Raw genomic sequence first — 23,042 nt, 5'->3', positions numbered from 1 at the left:
AACCGCAGCCCCAGCCTCATCCTGGCCCTGCCTCTTTCTCCCCTGCCTTTGGGCATACAGCAGAAAGAGCAGTGGATTGAGGAAAGGAGGAACAAGCAAAAGCCTCCTACTGTTTCCTTACCTTACAGACAGTAAAAAAAAAAAATCAAGATAAATCGAGATTTCTGGATTTCACTTCTGTGGCGCTCCCACCTGAGAAAAAGCTTTGGGGCTCCCTCTTACAGGAGCTCACACACTGGCTCAAGAAGCTGTGTTCTCCTTTCACTGGCTTTTTGTTGACCTCGCTTTCCTTGCTCAGGTGAGACTTGTTCACTGTTTGTACGTATCCCACCTTACCTCTCCAGTTTGGGGCAAAAAGAGGCTGATTCTAGAAAAATAATGAAGACTCTAATTCACGGGCTCAATGGAGCCATACGGTCAGGGATACATGGTCTGGGACGCTTCATTCAGTGAATACCAGGTAAAAACAACAACCATGACCATAATAATAACAGGGGTCGCCAGACCCGTGGGGTGTACACGACACTTGCCCTGGGCTGGGCCCTGTTTCCAGTACAGCCTGTTCTATAAAGCTCCCCATCTCACAGCTGAGCATGTGGGGAGGCGCGGAGGCACTCAGCCTCCAGGAGGCCGCACTGTGCAGGCTCGACAGCCCAGCCGCCGCTCTCAGCCACCGAGGACACGCGAATCACACAATTAATGACATTTTAGGCAAACATTTTAGATTTCCTGTTGTTCATGTGTTCTCACGTAACTAGAACACGGTCCTCTCGTCAGTGTCAGGAAGCTACTCACTCAGGTAAAGGGATCCCTATTATCGATACCCACTGTGTTGTCAGCAAGGAACAAGGAAGCTGTTTACTAGCGTGGGCTTCTGGGCTGACTTGGGCTCAGACGCCCCCCTGGGGGGCTAGATCCCATGCCAGAGCATTCCATCATCATGGAAATGTATCCACCGGCAAGGTTGTCATTCCGTGCCTTCAGTTACCCATCTGAGAAATGGACATTTTAAAAAATTACTTTCTACTTCTTCCAAAGGAACTATGAGATGTTGCTTCCCAACCATGAAAGGATGACAAAGACAGAAAATACGCACATTCTTCAATAAATAAAGGAATATATGACCTAAGGATACACCTATTGAGAATTTTCTGGTGACCACACACACACACACACACACACACACACACACACACACACACGTTTCCCCATATGAGGAAGACAGGTGGATGCCAAAGGGGGCTGTACCGCCAGCCAGTGCCGGCAGATGTGGGGTTTGCCCCAACCCTCACCCCCCAGGGGAGGCAGGGCCCTCACCGAAGTGTCCAGTTGGAGAAGGCCTCCGGAGGGAGTGTAATCAGCTGGCTCTCAGAAAACTGGAAATGGATCATTTCAAAAATGTCGCCATATAAAACTCTGGTATGTCTCCACCATTGGCTAGTACTGAAAATTTGGTTGTTTGTCACTTAGAGGCATCCAGAGCTCAGGAGGTCTCAAACACGGCTCCTTTTGTTTTTGAACAGCGAGAGGAATTTTTATCTCCCACAAGAAGATCCGTGGGAGAAAAGAGAATAACAGATTGCTCTTTCCTTGAGGGTTCACACCATTTCTTACAAAGCCAAGGACTGAAAACACTTTGTGTCTGTTTGGAAAAAGCTGACTTGAATGCTCCCAAATATTTCTGAGGCTTAGGAAATTAGCATAAAGCATGTAAATACAAATGTATGGGGGAAATGGCTTCTTAAAATATTAATACGTACATACCAAAATAATAAATGCTTGAGAATCAGCAATGAGAATGGCCCATAAGGAATGTGCTGTTGAATAATCAAGGTAAAGTTAGTGCTGACCCCTCTTTTCGGTCACCCCTGCTGTCTTTCCGAGAGCCTGCCCTGGGTGTTCACAGGTGTCTGGGTGTCTGCTGCACCGAGCTCCTTATCAAGGGACAATTATAATTAGATAACGAACAAAACCACAATCCCTTGCAAACCACTTTGCCTTGAGGGACAAAGAAAAGAGAGCAAAAGGTAGAAGGGAAAAAAAGGCAAACCAATTGAGAATTTTATACCAATGCCGCACATAACTGGCTTAGAGAAGCAGGCTCTGGATTCTGTCCATAGAAACTTGGGCTGGAGTCTCCATTTTTCTTTAGACACAGTCTTTCTTCCTTCTACTAAATAGGGTTCAGGGGGTTGATGTAAGAGGGTAAAGGGACCAGCTCCTTTTATCAAAGTTGGGGATTGTTTCCTTTGATAATTTTAAGTAATTTCTCTGGGGTGACTTTCCCAAAATAGAAAATTCCATCCTCCTGGTGAAGTTCTGTTCATTGGGTCATTTATTCATCACACACTTTATTGAGGACAAGACGGACAAATGTCCCTATGAAAATTTACATTCTGGCTGGGGACAGATGCATAAATCTGCTAATTAAATCAAAACTTAATTACAGACTGCGGAGTACAAAGAAGAGAAGTGCAGTGACAGAGGGACACACTCAAGAGCTCCTGGCTCCTCTCAAAGAAAGGCCAGGGCACTGAAGCAAAATATTAATTACCATTATAAAAACCAAAAGGCTCTAGGACTCCTCCTGCATGAGGATTCTCCCCCAGGAGGCTCTTCCCCCAGGAGGTTGCTCCCTGAAGCCCCTCTCCAACAAAGCTCCTCCCTCAGGAGGCTGCTCCCTCATGAGGCTGCTCCCTCATGAGGCTCCTCCCCCATAGAGCTCCTCCCCATGAGGCTCCTCCCCCACAGAGCTCCTCCCCATGAGGCTCCTCCCCATGGAGGCTCCTCCCCCACAAGGCTGCTACCTCATGAAGCTCCTCCTCTGACAAAGCTCGTCTCCCAGGAGGTTTCTCCCTCCTGCCATTTGAGTTTCTCCTCTTGCTTTAATTCCGTCTGTGTGCCCAACGTCCCAAACCTTGGAGCCCTATGTACCGCCTCCGATTCTCTCACGCTTCACATCTGATAATGAAATATGTAGACTGGTCAACCTCCAGCACATATCCCACCTCAGCCGGCTCTACAACCTCCACCCCTGGTGCGCAGACCGAGCCACCGCCCCTGGCATCCTAGCTGTGGCGGCTAAACCAGTCTCACAGCTCTGCTCCCCCCTCCACCCACCCCCCCCTCAGCACAGCAGCCGCCATCTCTGACTGAATGAACGTTGGACCATGCCATTCATTTCCTCACGGTGCTCTGCTGGCTCCTCAAATCAACTCAGCAAAGTCAACACCCTTAACGTTGCTGCCCCAGGCACGCGTGGCCAGCCCTCCTCCACCTCTTGAGTGCGTGCTCTGCTCCTGCACACTGGCTTCCTTGCACCTCGACCTCTCTTAGCCCAGATGTCCATATACTTAGATCTCACTCATGTGACGTTATCAGTGATGAATGACCAGCATATTCCAACCAAACAATAATGATTCCCTTCCCCTCCCCCAGCACTGTTAGAACTGTAGTGGCTTTTTCTGCTGTATTTTTTTTTCACACAATTATCACACTCTGCCATATACATAAATATGTTTGCTTCCCGTCTCATCTTCCCCCTACTAGAATGCTAATGTCATTTGTGTTCACTGCTTTCTGCAGTTTCTATAAAAAGTGCCTGAAAGTAACTAATCCATGTTGAATGGATATCTTAGAATGGATGTATATTGGTTTGAGTCAGTATTCTGTAAGAAGAACAATTCTACTTTCTTCTTTTTGAGTGAGTTTTTTTTAAGATTTATTTTTTTATTTTTATATTTTTATTTTGTTATATTAGTCACCATACTTTGAGTGAGTTTTAACAGCTTTTCTTTTGTTTACTAATCCCATCCCATGTCCCTCCTCCACTCCATCCTCATTAGTAATAGAGTCCCAAGGAGGAAGAGAGAGATGCAAATATGTTCACAGGGCTTAGCAGAAATGTAATCCATGCTCTCTAACTCATGCCTTCCCCGTGCAGATGAGTTCAGGCCAACAACTGTTTTGATTAAAGCCCCTGGCAAGACAAATTCACTTTCTTGAGCTGGAGTCCCCACTCATCGGCTAGTTTATATTAAAATAATATTCACTGAGCTCACGAAATAAGAAACTTCTTTGGTCTTAATACTAAAGTGCTCAACATTGGAAACTTCCACACATGAAAAGTAACTTTTGGTAATATTCCAAAAAAATCTTGGGAGAAACTGCTGACAGGAAGAGCATTATCTGTGGAATATTTGTCACAGTAATTTAGGGCTAAAACCAAGTCTCATATTGGCATTTTTATACCAAAGAATGTCAACCTAATACCTCTCAATGAGTGTTTTGGACCCTCAGGCACATATTCCACTGATGTACCTCACAGTTTTTAATGCAATTTTTGCATCATCTCCAGAGTAATAAAACCTTGGAATTTCTCCACTGACAGCAGGCAGCTCAGGTTTCTGGAAGCCAGGATGCCCTGTACCCTTCTGTCCCACATCTCTCTGCCTTGAGGTTCACTGGCCACGACTGCCTCTTGGACTTGGTGCCCCTTCTGTAGATGTCAGGTCCATGGTCCACGCAATTCGATCCCAACCCTACCCCCACCCAGAACCCTAGTCCTGTCTGGACCTGGTTAACACTGCCGCACATGTTATAAAAAGAACAGTAAGTAGACATTGCTGATCAAATCGACTCTTGTGTATGAATAACAAGCCTTTGATCGTATAAGTAACAGGCAGGACCAAAATGAATGCTGCTCTGGGATGTAACAGATAGTGCAGAGATTCATCCAGAAGGGACACCGGGCAGCTGCTCCCACAGCTCTCTCTGATGCTCTCATTGCTGTTCTTGGCCCCCAAATCTACCCTGAATGAACCAAACCAACCTTTATATCATCTCCCAGATAGAAAAGGCATGGTGCCAAAAACATCTAACTAGGAAATTCAAGTAAATAATATAAACCCTCAAGCTATACATTCTATCTTACGTAACACGGTAAATCATAAATTACCAGGAGGAACTCTTTTTCATTAAGTTCGCCTTTCCAAAGGAAATAAGCTATGTTTTGCTACTATTTTATAGAGATGCCTTTGTGGGGTGGTGTGTTTATTTTTCTACATAATTAAAGTAGGAGTTTCTTGAAGTTGCCCGGTCCCTGATGAAGCCCAGATTTTTTGTTCCGATTTACTTCATCCCAAGGCTCCCTGCTACAGAATGTGCCTCTGTTTTGCATTTATCGTGGGACCCCTATTCAGTTTACTAATCTGCTGGTCTGCACACATCTCCAATGCTGACCCCACGGATATTTAACAGAAACAGGTAAGTGGGTTCTTCTTTACTATTTTACTTATTTTATAGTTTTTTGGGAAGTTCTCAAGATTTTAAATTCTTCAAAAATGTTAGCATTACATATATTTTTCCAGTTCCAGGAAGACACGGACACTGGGTTGGAAGTGCACGCTATCTGCCTGGTGAGTAGGGGTCAGTGGCCACCACAGAACTCCGAGCCCGCTCACTGAGAGCGCGGTCTCCTTCCCCTTTCTTCTGATTTTGTCTTCTGTCTTCCAGACAGAAATTATGCTTTATTTTCACCTAGGATGTGAGACATCTCTTTGACCCTATTTTTCCAGTAGTTTATCAATCACTAATAACAAATCGGTTTTTCATGATAGGACCTTATTTTTAACTTATCCGAAGATATTAATTTCCATTTGCCAGACATTTCCAGAGTCTTTGATCATAATATTTAAAAATGATTTCCAGATGAATTATATTTGGATTAAAAACAAAATCATATTAACAAATACTTAGGAAAACTGTCATAAAACACTGGGAACAGAGAAAATCCTTCTAAACAAGACTGAGACCCAGAGGCAAAAAAGGAAAAGTGTTATGTCTAAGTACCTACAATTTTAAATGGATAGTAAAAGTCACTATAAACAAAGACACGGGATAGGCTTGGGTAAATGTACTTGCAACACATATAAAAAAATAAAAGCTTAATATTCTGTTATAGATATAACTTGTACAAATTGAAAAGAAAGAAGACAACCCTGTAGGGAGAAAGATTTTCAAAGCTACTTCAAAGATGAAGAGATCTAAATGGCCAATCACCACGAGCATCTTCAAAAGCTAAAACGATTCACCTCCTACTAGAATTTGGAAGATGGCAATGAAACCACAATAAAGTTGAATTCCCTTGAAAATTAAAAAAGGACCACAGATTTAAATAGGAACCACCTGTTTTCAGTTTGAATGCTGTTTGTGATACCAGTGTAAAAATATGAAAAAATCAAAATAGAAATTACAGAAATAAGCTTAATGAGAGTACTAAATATATAAATAATTGAGATGGATTAACTAAAAAAATTAATTAAAACTAACTTTTTAAATGCCCAGAAGCAAAACCACACCAAACTTTTTTTCCATATATATTAACATAACCACATTTTTAAAAAAATATTTCATTTATTTGAGAGAGAGGGAAGGACAGAGAGATGGAAATCACAGAGGGAGAGTGAAAGGGAGACGCAGACTCCCGGCTAAGCAGGGAGCCCGACGTGGGGCTTGATCCCAGGACCTTGAGATCACAGCCTGAGCCGAAGGCAGATGCTTCACTGACTGAGCCCCCCGGGGCCTCAACATGACTACATTTATATTACACGTTCCTGTGGGCTGACTTTGTCTACACCATAACATTCATTACTTTCGGTAGTATTATTGAACTGTATCATGGCCCTGTCAAATAATTTTGCATATTATTTCACCTTTTCTGATGATGGAAGACAGGCGATACTTTCCTAAGGTACTGAACTATCTTCAGAGAGAAAAATCTTGCTTGCTATACATAGCCTCAAATGAACAGCTTACTTTTTTCCCAAATGCGAACAAACACAAAATTCCCAATCTTTTCAATATGCCTTTGAATAAAGAGAACACAGAATTCTAGAATGAGTTATAGAACTATACAACTATTTGTTTTGAAGATTCATTTATTTACTTGGGGGGGAGGGGCAGCAGGAGAGGGAGAGAGAAGCCAGCATGGAGCCTGCCTTGGGACTCAATCCCAGGAGCCTGAGATCATAACCTTAACTGAAACCAAGAGTCAGAGGCTTAACTGTGCACCACCCAGGCACCCCCCCATACAACTATTTTTAAAAACAAAATCTTTTTAAAAAGATAGCCAAAGCTTACATGCAACCTAATTTTGCAGCAGTTTGCCTTGAATTTATACTCTGGTACATGTGTCAGGAAGAGCCACTATTGTTATCTGAGAAAAGGAAATTAAATGGCAGAAGAAAAGACTTCCAGTATCAATTAATAATCTCTACTATTCTACCATTTTTTCACAAGTGTCCCAAATTTAGCTTTCTTACACTCCTTTCTACCTCATTATCTTTTTGTCTTTCTTGCTTAGCTTAAGTACCGTGACCCCCCAAAATGACTCATTCCCTTCTATCTCCTTTCCAACAGGTCCTGTCAGCTTTGAGTTTGATTTCCGTCGATGGAGTCTAAGTATTCCAGCCAGGCGTCTCCGTGCCAGGCACACAGTCTGCCAGCTAACGGTACCTGATGCCCACAGGTGCAGATAAGGAGGGAACAGTGCCATGACCAAGAGGACTTTGGGAATTAGTTGTGAAAGAGCCCATTTCACCTCGCTCAGCCAGTGCAACTTTATTGGATGGTTTTAACATATCTGGGGGGAGAAAGGCTTTGAGGGTGCTTCCTCCCGTGAGAATGACCCCAAGTGCTGGGAGCACCTGGCAGTGCCTCGATGTACGTCAGGGCATGGAAGCTTCTGGAGATCCCTTGGAGGAGAAAGATGGAAACCTGTCTCAGATGCTCGAGCTTCAGGGGGGACAACCGAAAGGAAACACCAAGGAAGGCCGGGCAGAATTTAGGGCTCAGGGAGGGTCCCTGTAGGCTTAGAAAGGATTTCTCAGTACAAAATTAGATACTCACTTCTCCTTTCCTTAATTTTAACGGCTTTGTTTTTGTTGTTTTCCCTTAACTCTGCATTCGGAATTTACTTTGGTGGTGGTTGGATGCAGGTTCTGTCGCCCAGCCAAGGTCTCACACTACTTACTGAATAACCTTTATCTTATTCCCTGGCTGGTAACACCGCCTTTGTAACATCTTAATTCTTTATGTGCTTTAGAATCTGTTTTCTTTGTTCTTTTTTCTCTTCCAGCGCTTGGCAAACTAAGGGCCACAGGCCAAAGCAGGTCTACAGCTTGTTTATGTACAGCTCTTGAGCTAAGAATGATTTCTCTTTTGCATTTTTAAAAGATTGGAAAAAAACAAAAACGAAAGTAAGCAGTAAGATTTTTGGTGATATATAAAAATTATATGAATTACATGAATTTCAAATTTTAGTGTACATAAAGCTTTACTGAAACTGTTCATTTGTTTATATGGAATTTATGGTCACTTTTGTACTGTAACAGAGATGAACAGTTCGGCTCACAGAGCCAAAATCAGTATTGTCTGGCCCATGATCCGCCAACCATGGTAATAGTCCATTGATCTACTGATTCTAAACCCATAACTGACAAAGCAGATTTTATTAGGTATTATTTATTTATTTTTCCAAGTAAAACACGGAGTTATTTAATCCAATTACTCTTATGGAGTGAATGTTCGTGAGCCCTCCCCTTAATTCATATGGTGATGCCCCAACCCTCAATGTGATAGTATTTGGAGATGGAGCCTCGGGGGTACTTAGAATTGGCTGACATCGAGAAGGTGCCGTCCTGGTCCGACGGAACCAGCACCCCTATAAGAAGAGATTTCAGGGAGCAGTTCTCTCCCAGCATGCAAGAGAAGGCCATGTGATGACGTGGGGAGAAGCGCCAGGCCCCAACCCTACCGGTACCCTGATCTCACACCTGTAGCCTCCAGAAGAGTGAGAAGATAACTTTCTGTCACCTAAGCCACCCAGTCTGAGGTATTACGGTAGCCTAGCGGTCCACACGATGACCAAAAAAGGTCCGTGAGGATGTTAATTGTGTGTTAACATTATAAATGAATTTGGTAGGGACTGACATTTATAATATTTACTATTTCCACCCAAATATGCCCCCACTTCCTACTTATTTGGACTTTTTATGTGTCTCAGGAAAGAATTTTCATTTTTCCAAATATCTCCAATTTTTCTTATTAATTTATTCAGAAAAATCATACATTTGAAAATATCTCCAGTAGAATCACTTCTATTACAGTTTTCTAACTGAATGTTACTGAAATAAGGAAAGTCTTATTAGCTTCTTGCGTTGCTTCACTTTTCTTGATTCTCTTGTGTTTTTCTGGTAACACATTATTTGCAATCACAATAATAGATATTATCGAAGAATAATTGTAAAATTCCACTTTTTCTCTCATATTTATAGGCTTTCTTCTTCGCTGTGACTAACTGCCCTGACTAGTATCATCGTAATAATTTAATAACACTGTGTGTGTCATGGCCTTGCAGTGGGGGGTGGGGCGCAGGATGCCGTGGACACTTGGCAGGTGAACTCCTAACCCATCCTCCCTGTGTTTCTATAACGTCCCTGTGTCCTTACACTTATATTCCCTTTCATGTGCTCTTCTTCTCATTTCTCTCCCTTACTTGTCCAGAACGTATAATGGAATCATTTTTAAATTGATTGTTGCCATTTCCGTTCTTAATTTAAGAGGACAGGCCGCATGCACGCAGTCATCCAGGGAGGTTTTGGTCAGCTCAGCACCTGGCCCAACGTGAGACTCGAGGGATGCTGAGATGAACCCACCCGTTCCCTGGAAGGTGCAGGGAACATGCTCACAGTAGACACTGGAGAAGAAGGGGTGGGGGTAGGGGGCCTTCTCATTTTCCTTTGCTTCAGCTTTTATTTTATTTTTTTACCATGCCCATGTATCACATTTATAAGAAACATGAATGCTTTTGATATGAATGAAAAATAAAACTGAGACTAGAATGATCAAATTAAAAAGAAAACAGTATGTGTCCTCGAAGTACCTCGCACCATCATAGGGAAGGAGCCACATGAAGTCATCAAGCTCAAGGTACCGCCTGGGGCTGCCAACGAACGTCAAGTGATGTGCAATTTACCAGGTCATCACCGGGAGCAGGGACCCTGACCTGGGCAGGAAGCAGGGCGAGCTGAGACTTCCTGGAGCAGGTGAGTTGAGTCCCAAGAGATGAGATGAAGTTAGTCATGTGAATAATGTCATGTTGCAGCTGAAAGAGAGGGCTCTGTGCTTCCGCAGGCAGGGCTGTGGATCCCAACTCCACCTGTCATGGATTATGTAATTCTGGGGAGCTCCTTCACATCGGAGCCCCTGACTCTTCACCTATAAACCTGGGGGTTAATATCTGTATCTTTCTATGTCTATGTATGTAGCTATCTATTCCTTCCTTCCTCCGATTATCTATTCATCTATCATCTCTCCCTCTGCAGATAGACAGATGGATGCAGGTACGGATGTGAAATTGGATACGCACATGGGCACAGACACAGAGTCTCCGGACCCCTCCAGGTACAAGCTCACATCATGTGTACCTTCATTTGCAACCCCCGCCAGCATTTCAAGTTGCCTCTTCATTCACACGCACGGTGTGATAACAGATCACCGACCGCAGTCTGCAGACCCACAAGGCTACCTCGCCACAGGCCTTTCTCCGACAGTCCTACACACAGATTATCAGGAACATGTCTGGGCAAATCAGAGACAGCGCTGAGCCACCTTAACACACCCCCCGGGGAGCACAGCACCCAAGGTCCCCGGCAGGGGCTTATTTGATCCGTTTCCTCCCATGCCAAAAGGCGGCCTGGTAGCCAACGCGATGAAACGTAATTAACTGCGTATTTTCTTTCTGTCACATTTGTCAGAATTCAGAACAGACTTAGAACTGCCTGCTGCAGCTGTATCACCTGGGCTGAGGGGACCCCAGGGCGAGACAGGGCAGGGAAGTACCAGGAGTGACAGAGGCGGCTAACGGGCAGGTCTGCACACGTATCCAAGCCCTTAACACCGGCTGCTTTTTAAAACTACAATTCTAGTTTGAATTTCCACATTACTCATTTAGTGGCGTTCTTTTTTTCTTGACCCGTAAACTGCCTCTATGATCGTGTCAGGGATTAGTCCAAATCTAAAATACAGTTTTGCCACAAAAATCAAATGAAATGAAATAATAAAATAAAATAAAATAAAATAAAATAAAATAAAATAAAATAAAATAAAATAAAATATTAGTGAATTGTTTTCCTTCCAAACACAGTCATAATTCTATCCATTGGTCTCAAGACAGAAAAGTATAAACTACGGGGCTGAATCTGGGGACAAGCTTATTCTTGTCTAACACACAATCAAGTATGGTATTTTCCTTTCATTTTTTAAAATTTAAATTCAATTAGCCAACATATAGCACATCATTAGTTTTAGATGTAGAGTTCAGTGATTCATCAGTTGCGTATAACACCCAGTGCTCACCACATCACGCGCCCTCCTTAACGTCCATCACCCGGTTACCCCATCCTCCCACCCACCCCTCTGAAACCCTCAGTTTGTTTCCCAGAGTCAAGAGTCTCTCACGGACGAGGTCCGCATTCCCACGCTTAATCTAGAAAGCCTGCCTTTACATTTATTGCTCTGTCTTACAGCTACTAGAATAGAAGGCAGGTATTTAGGAAACAATAAAATGAATAAGGTATTTTCACTCCTGAAGAACAAGAGTGAGAAGACAGTGCGACAGTGAGCAGAGCGGAGGTGCGGAGCGCCTCGGACAATCTTGCCGATGATTGCTGTTGTCAGTCTTTTAAGTTAAGCCATGCAGGTTTGTGGGTATGATCTTATTCTGGTTTTAACCTGTTCGTTAATGAATCAGAGGCCCTTTCATGGGCTTACGGGGCATTTATATGTGATCCTTTGTGAAATGTCTGATCAGATCCTTTGTCTTGTTTTTGATAGGGTTGTTTTTCTTCCTATTATTGAATTGTAGGAGCTCTTTGTATGTTCTGGATAAAAGGTTTTTGACCTACGTTTGGCAAATACGTTTCCTTATCTGTGGCTTACTGAGTCATGTTCTAAATGGTGTTTTTGATGAGAAAAATTTATTCCCGTAAGGTTCTTCCGTTCTGTGTCCTGCATAAGAAGCCAATCATCTACGTCAGCCCCAACAAAGACGTTCTTTTATATTTCATTTAGCACTTCTATAGTTTTGGTTTTTACATTTAGCTATGAATAGATGATTTGGATTTAATTTCTTTATGATGAAAGGTAGAGATAGAGGTGTTTGTGTTTTTGTTTTTGCTTTTTTCCTGTATATTTGGTTGTTTGAACAGCATTTTGAAGACTTCCATTTACCCATGAGATCACTTTGGCATTTCCGCCCAAAATCCAATGACTGCATGAGCCGGGTCTATCAAGAGCTCTCTGGCCTGCCCCACTGCCCCACGGGCTGATCTTTAGGCCAGCACCAGCTCTGTTGACCACAAAACCAACCAAAGGGAGTAGCTTAACTTTCTTCTACTTTTACATGATAATTGTGATTATCCTAAGTCCTTGGCTGTTCAATGTAAATTTTATAATCAGTTTATAAATCTCTACGAAAAGCCTGTTGGTTTTAAAATTGAGACTGATTGTTTATATACAGCAAGCTTGAGAAAATTTTGAGGCTTCCAATCCATGGAGAGCACAATACAATGCTCCATTTACTTTGGTTTATTTTTATTTTTATCTATCTATCTATCTATCTATCTATTTGAGAGAGAGAGACAGACAGACAGACAGACAGCAGGTGAGGGGCAGAGGGAGAAGCAGGATCCCCGCTGACCTGGATCCCAGGACTCCGGGATCATGACCTGAGCCAAAGGCTAACCAACTGAACCACCCAGGCGCCCCTAATTTGTTTTTTTTTTTTTTTAAGTCTTTCAGCAACTATGTAATTCTAAATGTAGAGATCTCACTTGTCTTTTCTTCAATGTGTTACTAAATATTTTGTTTGTTTACATAGCTATAAACAGAATTCTATTTTTACTTTTATTTTTCATTTTTTTCCTGCCAGTATATAAAAATACAACTGATTTTTGTTGCTTTTGTACCCCTCAACCTTGTTATGTTTGCATATTAGTTCTACTGGTTGTTTACTTGATTCCTGAGGATTTTGTGTGTAAATAATTGGTCCTCTGTGAAGAGACAGTTTTACTTGTTACTTTCTATGTTTTATGTCTTTTATTTCTTTTTCTTGCCTCATTTCACTCATATGACCTGCAGTAAAATATCGAATAGGAGTGCCTTGTTCCAAATCTGAGAGGAAAAGTGTTTAATATTTGGCCACGGTGTAAGGTGTTAGCTGTGTGTTTCATATATGCCCTTTCTTGGTTTAAAAGCGATTCCTTCTCTTCTAAACTGCTGAGAGTCTTTGTCATAGAAGGGTGTTGAATTTTACCGAATGCTTTTCCATTTGTTTCAATATTGACATAGTCACTCTCCTCCATTCTGTAAACGTGGCAGACTAACTTGATTAATTTCCACATGTTAAACTGGCCCTATGTTCTTGGGAAAAACCAACATGGTCAAGCTAGATTGTCCTTTGTATATATTTGTGGCTTTGATTTGCTAAGATTTTAGTAAGAGTTTTTGCATATAAATTCATTAGGAAGATGGGTCAGTCCCTTTCTTTCTTTCGAATAGCTTTGCTAAGCTTTTGGTATCCAGGCTTCATAGAATGAGTTGAGAGGTATTCTTTCCATTTCTATTTCTTTAAATGATTTGTGTGAGATTGGTCTTATTTTTTCCCCTAATTATCACCAATTCAGTCAAAGGGGATTTGTCTCTTGCTCTTTTTCATTCTATCAGTTCTATTTTCAGTTATTTGAAACACAGTCATGTATCCTAGACTGTTCTGTCTTCCTCACGGAGGCACCATCAGATTGTGACGTGTCTGGTAACTCTGGGTCTTGAATGAGATCCTCACATGGCCACTGTGGCCTTACAGGGCTTGTCTGTATGGCAGATCCCTCACAACCCGTGTATCTTTAGCCTGTCCCTCCGTTTAAAGTGCATCTCTTGCAAACAGCATAGTACTGGGTCTTGCTTTTTACCTATTCCAGTAATTTCAACCTCTGGGTGTATTTGGTCCAGAGATCTTTGTTTCTATGTATCTGAGGAGGCAACTGATTCTAATTTGAGCCTCCCTTGTTAGAAAGGTTTTTCCCCCTCTAATTTTATTTATTATTTTTTAAATTTAAGGTTTCTCCATGTCTTTTCATGGCTCCATAGCTCCTCTCTTCGTATCCCTGAATCATATGCCACTGCGTGGATGGACTAAGCTTATTTTTCTATTCAGTTGTTGCAAGACATCTGGTTGCTTCCAATTTCTGGCAATTATGCATAACGCTGCTATGAACATGCGTGTGAAGGTTTCTGTGTGGATGTAAGTTTTTTTTTTTAATCTCATTTGGATAAATGAGCACATTTATAGAAGCACAATTACTGGATCTCATAAGAAGACGATATTTTGCTTTGTAAGACATCGCCAAACTGTCTTCCAAAGAGGCTACCCCATCAGGTCTATTAATAATTAATTACCCCTTCATTAATCTGTTTTTGTCAGTGACAAAGCTCCTCTGTGGGTTTTCCTCAGGTTCTTGGGTCTTATGCTCCTGCCCAACTCACTCTCCGGCAAGGGAAAACGGACCACGGGGACCGCCTTGAGCAGGTCGGAGTTCCCCTGGAGCTGGAGGGGAGCCAGCCTCTCCCGAGGGCCCTGGTGAGCGCGGGGGGTGCAGGGAGCCAGGTGCCTCAGAGAGTCGCGCCTGTGCCAGCAAGCAGGACGGCGGAGGGAAGAGCGGCTGACAGAGGGAACCAACAGCCCGGCTGCTGCCTGGCCAGTACGCCTTTTCCCGGCTTTTCCTGCAACTGGGACGTGACTGACATATACAGCACTGTACTAGGGTTAGGGGTACAACGTAACGACTGGAAATGTGCGTATGGCAAAAGGATTATCACAGTAAGTTGTTACCATCCATCACCTCCCAGAATTAGCACAAAACATTCCTCGTGATGAGAACTTCAAAGACCTACTCTCGTGACAACGTCAAATACACACTACGGTTTTGCATGTAGTCCGTTCATTTTAACATAGTTACTAACAAGGCTGGATTAGATCTACTATGTTACTGGTTGTTTTATGTCTGTCCCATCTGCATTATGTTCCTCTTTTCCTCCTCTCTCTTCTTTCCTTTGGGTCAATTGTTTTTGCTTTTTGTTTCTTTAAATTCCATTTCAGTTAATCCGGTGGCTCCTCGGGGGTCTCTCCTTGCTGGGGAGACACATCCCTAACTCTCCCTCCCAACGCACACGGGGACAGGATGCCCCACAGTGGGCAGCAGCTGCCAGCTCTGCCCTGTCCTAGGATTCCGTCCTGCCATTGCTTCTTTCAGGGGTCTGCCTGGGGGCTGTATGGGGTTCACATTCAGCACTGGGGGCTCTCCACCTAAGGCTCTCTCCTCCTGTGCCAGCGGCTGGCGCGTCACCGCACTGTCTCACTGGTGGCCCAGGCCAGGACAACTGCAGACTTCTGAGTTCATCCCTCCGTCCTGCGGCTGACCGAGGCTTCCCCCAGGGCCCCAAACCCAGAAGAACAGAAAACACCTGGACGGGCTGTTCTTTTCATCCAAGGGCCGACTCCCAGCTGCTTCTGCTTCTTCTTGGCCATTCTCCAGTGCTTTCGGGTAGTTTTCTTTCATATTTTATGAGAGTTTTTAGTGTTATCTAGGGGATTAGTCTGAGAGGAGCTACTCTGCCTTCAACAGAGATGAAACTGCGTGGCCCATTGTACAGATGAGGAAAGCTGAAGCCCAGAGGTTAACTCACTTTCCTAAGGCTTACCGTTCCAAGGGGGTAACGTTACAGCAAAAGATGATGACTTTCCCTGCTTGGAAGGAAATGTGTCTGAGCGACCAATGAGGGGTCCTTACTTGCCGGGGTCTCTGTTCTCACACCCCAGCAGCCTGCCAGGGAAGACTACACGCAGACCCAGAGAAGCTGGCTGTGGACTGCCTTCCACTGGGCGTGTTCGAGGAACTCTGCCCTGCTCAGGACATGGAGAAGGTAGGAAACAGGGAGAAGGGGAGGGCAGGTCCAGAGGTGGCTCCCTGTTCAAATGTGAACTCACATGGGAAGGGGAGTCCTGCCGCAGTAAGACAGCTCGCTGGGGCGCCTGGGTGGCTTAGTCAGTTAGGTTAAGCCCCTGCCTGGGCTCAGGTCATGATCTCAGGGTCCTGGGATCACGCCCCACCTCAGCAGGGAGTCTGCTTCTCCCTCTCCCTCTGCCCCCCCCCCTGCTCGTACTCTGTCTCTCTCAAATAAATAAATAAAATCTTAAAAAAAAAAAAGGGACAGCTCACACCATAGACGCAGGGAAAAGCAAGCTCTGAAAATATCAGACCTACCCACGATCCCCAAACACTCAGTTACCTCAGAGAAATCACATAAACAAATGATACATTCAGTGCAAAAATACCCAAACAACAACAAGGCAAAAAGAAAAAAACAAATAAAAATCTTGCCGAAGAGAAGAATTTCTCTTTTAAAAATACCCAGGCAGCAAGTTGGAGCACATGAACAGCATTCCAGCAGATGGAAAGGGTGAGAAGAAAGAGCTAAGTGTTTATGCCGGGGGGACCCTAATGCTGTATTTACAGAGCTTTCTAAATACAAGAGCGCGGGGCGCGTCCCAGACTTCTCTTGCGCTGTGACCGCTGGCACCAGACAGGTGAGCACTCCAGGAGGCTGCCTTCTGCAGAAAATCCTCCAAGTGCTCTCAGATGCATCCAGGGCCGAGAAAGCCAATGCCAGGTGACGCCCGTCAGAAACATTCCCGTTCCCTACAGCCTCGATCACCGCATATCATGCTGGTCTCAACTGTCCAGGGTCACAGGACGCACAGAGCAGGCTTGTTGGGTTTTTCCCGTTAGCTGGAGGGAGCACGCGGAGTACCATGGCTTTTCGAGAACACGGGCAGCTTCCACCAAGAGACACACGCTCGTGGTGCGCTCCTGCCAGCCCCCTACACAGCGGGAACAGCTACTTCTCCCCGACCCCCTTCTCTCCAGATGGGCCCCAGACCGTGACTTCCCTGTTACTCTTGTCAACAATCAAAACGTAAGTGCTTTTAACCCCTTTCCTTGTCTTTGGTCCATTGGGGTCAGGTAACAAATTCTCAAAGCTTCCCTTTCCTTCTCTTCTAGGAGCAGATTTTGTCCCGGAAATTTTCCAAATTTTGTTTTAATTAATTTATTATGAGTAGTTGATTATCTTAATACTGGCGGTTATAAGGAAGCAGTCGAGCGGAAAACAGCACTATCCTAGCGGGTATTTATAACACCAAGGCAGCCCTCTCAGCACGCCCCACCCACCGTGCCACCTTCACAGTCACCTTACTTTACTCCCTGAGTGCAAATCACAGACACCCTTCCTTTTAGAAAAAGCCCGTGTGCCAGGCACACGCACATCAAAATCACACATATGTATGTTACTTGCAAATCCAGTGGAAGGTAAAACTGTACTAAAATATTCCAAATACAGGATCAATCTAGTTTAAGGTCTTCTACAGAACGTGGAGTAGCCTCACATACACACTTTAAGGACTCTCTTGCATTCCTTGGTCACGTATCTGATACTAAATCACAACTGAAGTGCTCTGTTTAATGTAGCACCAACATTCTCACCCGGTAGGTCTTGCTCTGAGATGTGACCTCTTCAGACTGCCTTTCCCTGGACATCCTGGAATACCCTGGAACCCATTTTGCTGGCTGGCAGAGACTGACAAATGTTGGGAATATTAGACAGTCCGGGAAAAATAGAGTAACAGCATCCCTATTATGAACTCAGGGGACAAAGAATAATTTTCAGGACAAACTCATGAGAAAGGAATTAGGTATCACCCTAAGATGTGGGAACTTCTTAATTAAGACACACACAGATGCGGTGACATGAAAAATTTACATTTTCAGTAAAGATAAATCTATTCAGGTAAACCACACCTGCACACAGATTTTCCTAAAAATAGTCTGCCAACTTCAGACAGGTCTGCAGTTCTACTTGTTAAACAAAATCTGTTTAATATTTGGGGATGTACTAAGAATGGACCCCCTAATAAGAGACCCCTTAACCATGATGTTGATGGGCGTGTGTGTGAAAAAAAAAATGGTTCAATTTCTGTCACGTACACACTGTGTGACCTTTAGCAAGTTACTTAAACTATCAGAGTCTCCCTTTCATCTTCTACAAAATAGGAACACTGCTGTTCTGTGCATTTAAAATCAAGTAATATGTTGGATAACATTGCTTTGTGCCGTGTCTGGCACACAGCAAGCACTCAAAAAATCGTAGGTGTTATTTTTATTTATGCAAGAACCTTTGAGATTCTTGGACTGGATTACAAGTCTTACGCAAGGTGTCATGAGAAGATTCCTTACTTTCTGTAACCCTGTTTCACCGACACCATCCAGCACGTCACTGTCTTGATTCCAAATGCAAACCCAGAAACGCGGATATGGGAGAAAGAGCAGGCATTTGCCATCGGTAAATGATGGGCCTGCCTTTGCCCACTGACCCACGGGAGAACCTCTGGAGTGACAGGAGCACAGTCCCCAGCCACCACCCTTCCCCCAGGAGGCATCCGCGGAGGCTGCAGCCTTCGCACAGAGCCATCTGTGGCAGCCCCGTGACCACTCTGTTACTGCCACCCGCCTCCTGGGAGGGCCTGTGTACAGAACAGTGAGCCAGAAAGAAAACATATTTGGCTCCGCTTCTCTGGGGGCTGGAGGAGGGCAGGCCAAGGATGCTCAGATCCATAGACTTCTGGATAAAGAAGTCTAAGCCCAGAACACCACACCTGGAGGATCGATTTCAACAGCTTTCAGTCGAAACAATACTTCCTTGTTGCTTTAGTAAAGAGCAAAAGGATGGTTCCACTGGCCAAAAATAGACACACACACACACACACGCTCTCACTCTCTCTCTCTCATAAACAGTCTCAGTATTTCTTAATTCTTGATAAACAACAATGTTGTTTTACAGAGAATTCATTTTAAAAATATCAATTTTGTTTTCCAAAAGATTTGATTATTTGTAATACATTAGATTGTGGGGGGTTTTTTGCACAGAATTATTTTGGTAAAAATGGTCCATGGACATACTTGATTGTAAAAATATAGTTGAAATTTAATTTTCTTAACGGATTCATAATTAGAAGTTAGTCCCGTTCCAAGAGTAATCGTAGAATGAATGGCTTTATCAAGGGTATGCATACCAACAGAACATCCATTAAACTGTGGAAGACCTAAATTTTAGGAATATTTAAAATAAACGATAATATTCAGGGAAATCAACAAAATAAGAGCAAGATATTACTGAAAAATGAATGCGAAACCACCTCATGTTTCCAAAGTCCTACGTCACCCACTCCGTGAGATCAAAATAATTACATCACTGCTGTTTCTGGAACATCTTTCTTAAATTTAAATAAATTACACTGAGTTTTTGAAAACGTATGTTTATTTTGGAACATGGGAAAGACAATCCAGAAAAACAAAATTAAAAATCACCTATAAGCCAAATACCTACCATACAAAATAATCCAGTTCAGTATTTGGCTGTGTGTCATTCCACTGGTTTGTGTTCATGTGTAAACATTTTTCTTTACGAAAATAGAATTGTAATAGTCCTATAACTTTGAAACTTTTTTACATAAAAATGTAAAAATATATTTCCCATTCCTTAATCTAAAGCTTTATATGATTTTTTTAAATATAACAACATTTATTTAAGCCATTCCCTATTGTCAGATACTTCCCTCTTTCCGCTTTTTGCCTTTATAAAATATACTAGGATAAACATTCTTGGAAGCTAAATTTCTGCACACATTCATCAGTATTTCCTTAGGATACATGATGACAAGTGTCACTTATAGGCCAAAGGGCATTCCACAAGAGAAAATCATTGTCGTATGTTAACAGATTGCCCTCTAAACACAGGATCTATTGAAAGGTCACAAATAGTGTAGGAAGAGGATCCTTTGTACAAGTTCTCATCAACCTACGTTTTACATGTATTTGAAAGCTTTGCCACTTCGCTTGAGGATGCTTTAATTTCAACACTGTGAATGACAGTCACATCTGATATGTGTGTGTGAACTGCTCCACATCCATAGCCCATGGTCCCCTCTCCCTGGCCTATTACTGGTTTCTGAATTCATTTGAAAACATTTCTTTATCCATTCAAAAAATCAACTCGGACAGAATGGGAGAAGATATTTGCAACTGAAACTACAGATAAAAGGCTGGTATCCAAGATCTATAAAGAACTTCTCAAACTCAATACACAAGAAACAAATAATCAAATCAAAAAATGGGCAGAAGATAGGAACAGACACTTTTCCAACGAAGACATACAAATGGCTGACAGACACATGAAAAAATGTTCAAAATCATTAGCCATCAGGGAAATTCAAAGCAAAACCACATTGAGATACCACCTTACACCAGTTAGAATGGCAAAAATGGACAAGGCAAGAAACAACAAATGTTGGAGAGGATGTGGAGAAAGGGGAACCCTCTTACACTGTTGGGTGGAATACAAGTTGGTACAGTCACTTTGGAAAACAGTGTGAAGGTCCCTCAAAAAGTTAAAAAAAGAGCTACCCTATGATCCAGCAATTGCATTACTGGGTATTTACCCCAAGGATACAGACGTAGTGAAGAGAAGGGCCATATGCACCCCAATGTTCATAGCAGCATTGTCCACAATAGCTAAACTGTGGAAGGAGCCGAGATGCCCTTCAACAGATGACTGGATTAAGAAGATGTGGTCCATATATACAATGGAATATTACTCAGCCATCAGAAAGAACGAATACCCAACATTTGCAGCAACATGGACGGGACTGGAGGAGATTATGCCAAGTGAAATAAGTCAAGCAGAGAAACACAATTATCATATGGTTTCACTTATTTGTGGAACATAAGGAATAGCAGGGAGATCGGTAGAAGAAGGAAGGGAAGAATGAAGGGGGGGTAAACAGAAGGGGGGATGAACCACGAGGACTATGGACTCTGGGAGACAAACTGAGGGTTTCAGAGGGAAGGGGGGTGGAGGGATGGACGAGTCCAGTGATGGGTCTTAAGGAGGGCACGTATTGCATGGAGCACTGGGTGTTATACGCAAACAACGAATCATGGAACACGACATCAAAAACTAAGGATGTACATATGGTGACCAACATAGCATAATAAAAAAATTTTTAAATAAAAAAATAAATAAATAAATCAACTCGGTACCACAGATGCTGCAAATGTTTTCCCAGTTTTTTATATGATTTATATTATTACTTAGGATAATTGTTACGTAAAGAAATTAAAAAGACATGCAGTCAAATCTCCAAGTCTTTCCCCTTGTCTGTCTCTTTTTAGAGCCATGAATCCATTTCCCCTACAATATGGAAAAGAGGTGATTACTGGTCACTCCTGTGAACAGAAGCCTCAGGACACCCCCTGCACGGCCCTCCCCTGAAGATACACTGAACCTTTTCTTGTACCTTATGTGAACATGACTTCACATGTTAATTATTTTCCTCTATTTAATGTCATGTTACTAATTTCATAAGGTAGATTTTCAAAAAACAAGTTTCACTCTTCAAATCATGACCAAAACAATACCAACTCTGAATGTATTAGTCTGCTTGGGCTGTCGTAATAACTACGACAGAGGCTTACGTAACAGAAATTTAGTTTCTCATGGTTCTTGAGGCTGGAAGTCTGAGCTCAAGGTGTCAGCAGGGCTGGTTTCTTCTCAGGCCATTCTCTTTAGCTTGTAGATGTCCTCCGTCTTCTGGTGCCTTCACATGGCTTCTCCTGTGTGTGTCTGTGTTCTCATCTTTTCTTCTTATGTAAGGGTACCTCTCCTATTGGATGAAGTCCCCCACACACGACCTCATTCAGCCTTCACGAGCTCTTGAAAGACCCTACCTCCAAACAGTCACATGTTGAGGCACCGGGGGTTAGGACTTAATCATATGAATTTGGGGGAAGGGAGCATTAATTCAGCCCTCAACACTGATTAATAGAATCCTCAATACAGAAGAACAAGCTACATAAAATTTTAAAAACCTGCAGCCTGTAACTAACTGGGTCAGTTGTTTGCTAAAACAAGCAAATAACATTCCCCTTAGGATTGATACAAGACCCAGAATCCCATGACGTAATACTCAAAATGTCTAAGAATCAATCTAAAATTTCTCAGCCTGTTAAGGTTCAGGAAAATCTCATCTCACAAGTAAAAGTAAAACCAACAGATATTACTTTGGTATGTCACAGATGTGAGAATTAGCAAAGGCTTTAAAAACAGCTATTATGGGGCACCTGGGTGGCTCAATCGTTAAGTGTCTGCCTTCGGCTCAGGTCATGATACCAGGGTTCTAGGTTCAAGCCCCACATCGGGCTCCTTGCTCCACTAGGAGCCTGCTTCTTCGTCTCCCACTCCCCCTGCTTGTGTTCCCTCTCTCACTGGCTCTCTCTCTCTCCCTCTCTCTGTCAAATAAATAAATAAATAAAATCTTAAAAAAATAAATAAATAAAAATAAATAAATAAAAACAGCTATTATAAACAAGCTCCAAGAAGTAAAGGTAAACACTTTTGAAATAAATGTAATGGGTAGGAAGTCTCTGGGAAAGAAATAGATGACATAAGGCAGAATGAAATGGAGATTCTTTTTTGAAGATTTTTAAAATTTATTTGAGAAAGAGAGAGAGCATGTGCTCACATGAGAGTATGAGCCCAAGTTGGGGCGGGGGGGAGAGAGGGAGAAGCAGGCTCCTCACTGAGCAGGGAGCCCGATGTGGGGCTTGATCCCAGAACGCCGGGATCATGACCTGAGCTGAAGACACATGCTTAACTGACTGAGCCACCCACGCCCTGAAATGTGTATTTTATAATTAAATAAGACATATTTTTTTTTTAAGGTCACTCTGCACCCAATGGGGGGCTCGAGCTTACGATGCCAGGACCGAGAGTCACGTACTCTACCAACTGAGCCGCCAGATGCCCCAAGA

At 42.9% G+C, this 23,042-nt stretch overlaps 1 protein-coding gene across 1 annotated transcript in view; it reads right to left on the bottom strand.

The window, feature by feature from the left end:
* ADCY2 (adenylate cyclase 2) overlaps positions 1-23,042 on the bottom strand; it is a 388,284-nt gene that overhangs the window by 206,423 nt on the left and 158,819 nt on the right. The window lies entirely within an intron of this gene.

The sequence above is a fragment of the Ursus arctos genome, unplaced genomic scaffold (genome assembly GCF_023065955.2).
Source record: "Ursus arctos isolate Adak ecotype North America unplaced genomic scaffold, UrsArc2.0 scaffold_15, whole genome shotgun sequence".
Lineage (NCBI taxonomy): Eukaryota > Metazoa > Chordata > Mammalia > Carnivora > Ursidae > Ursus > Ursus arctos.
The sequence above is the reverse complement of the archived record's forward strand: the minus strand, read 5'-3'. Positions and strand labels throughout refer to the sequence as shown.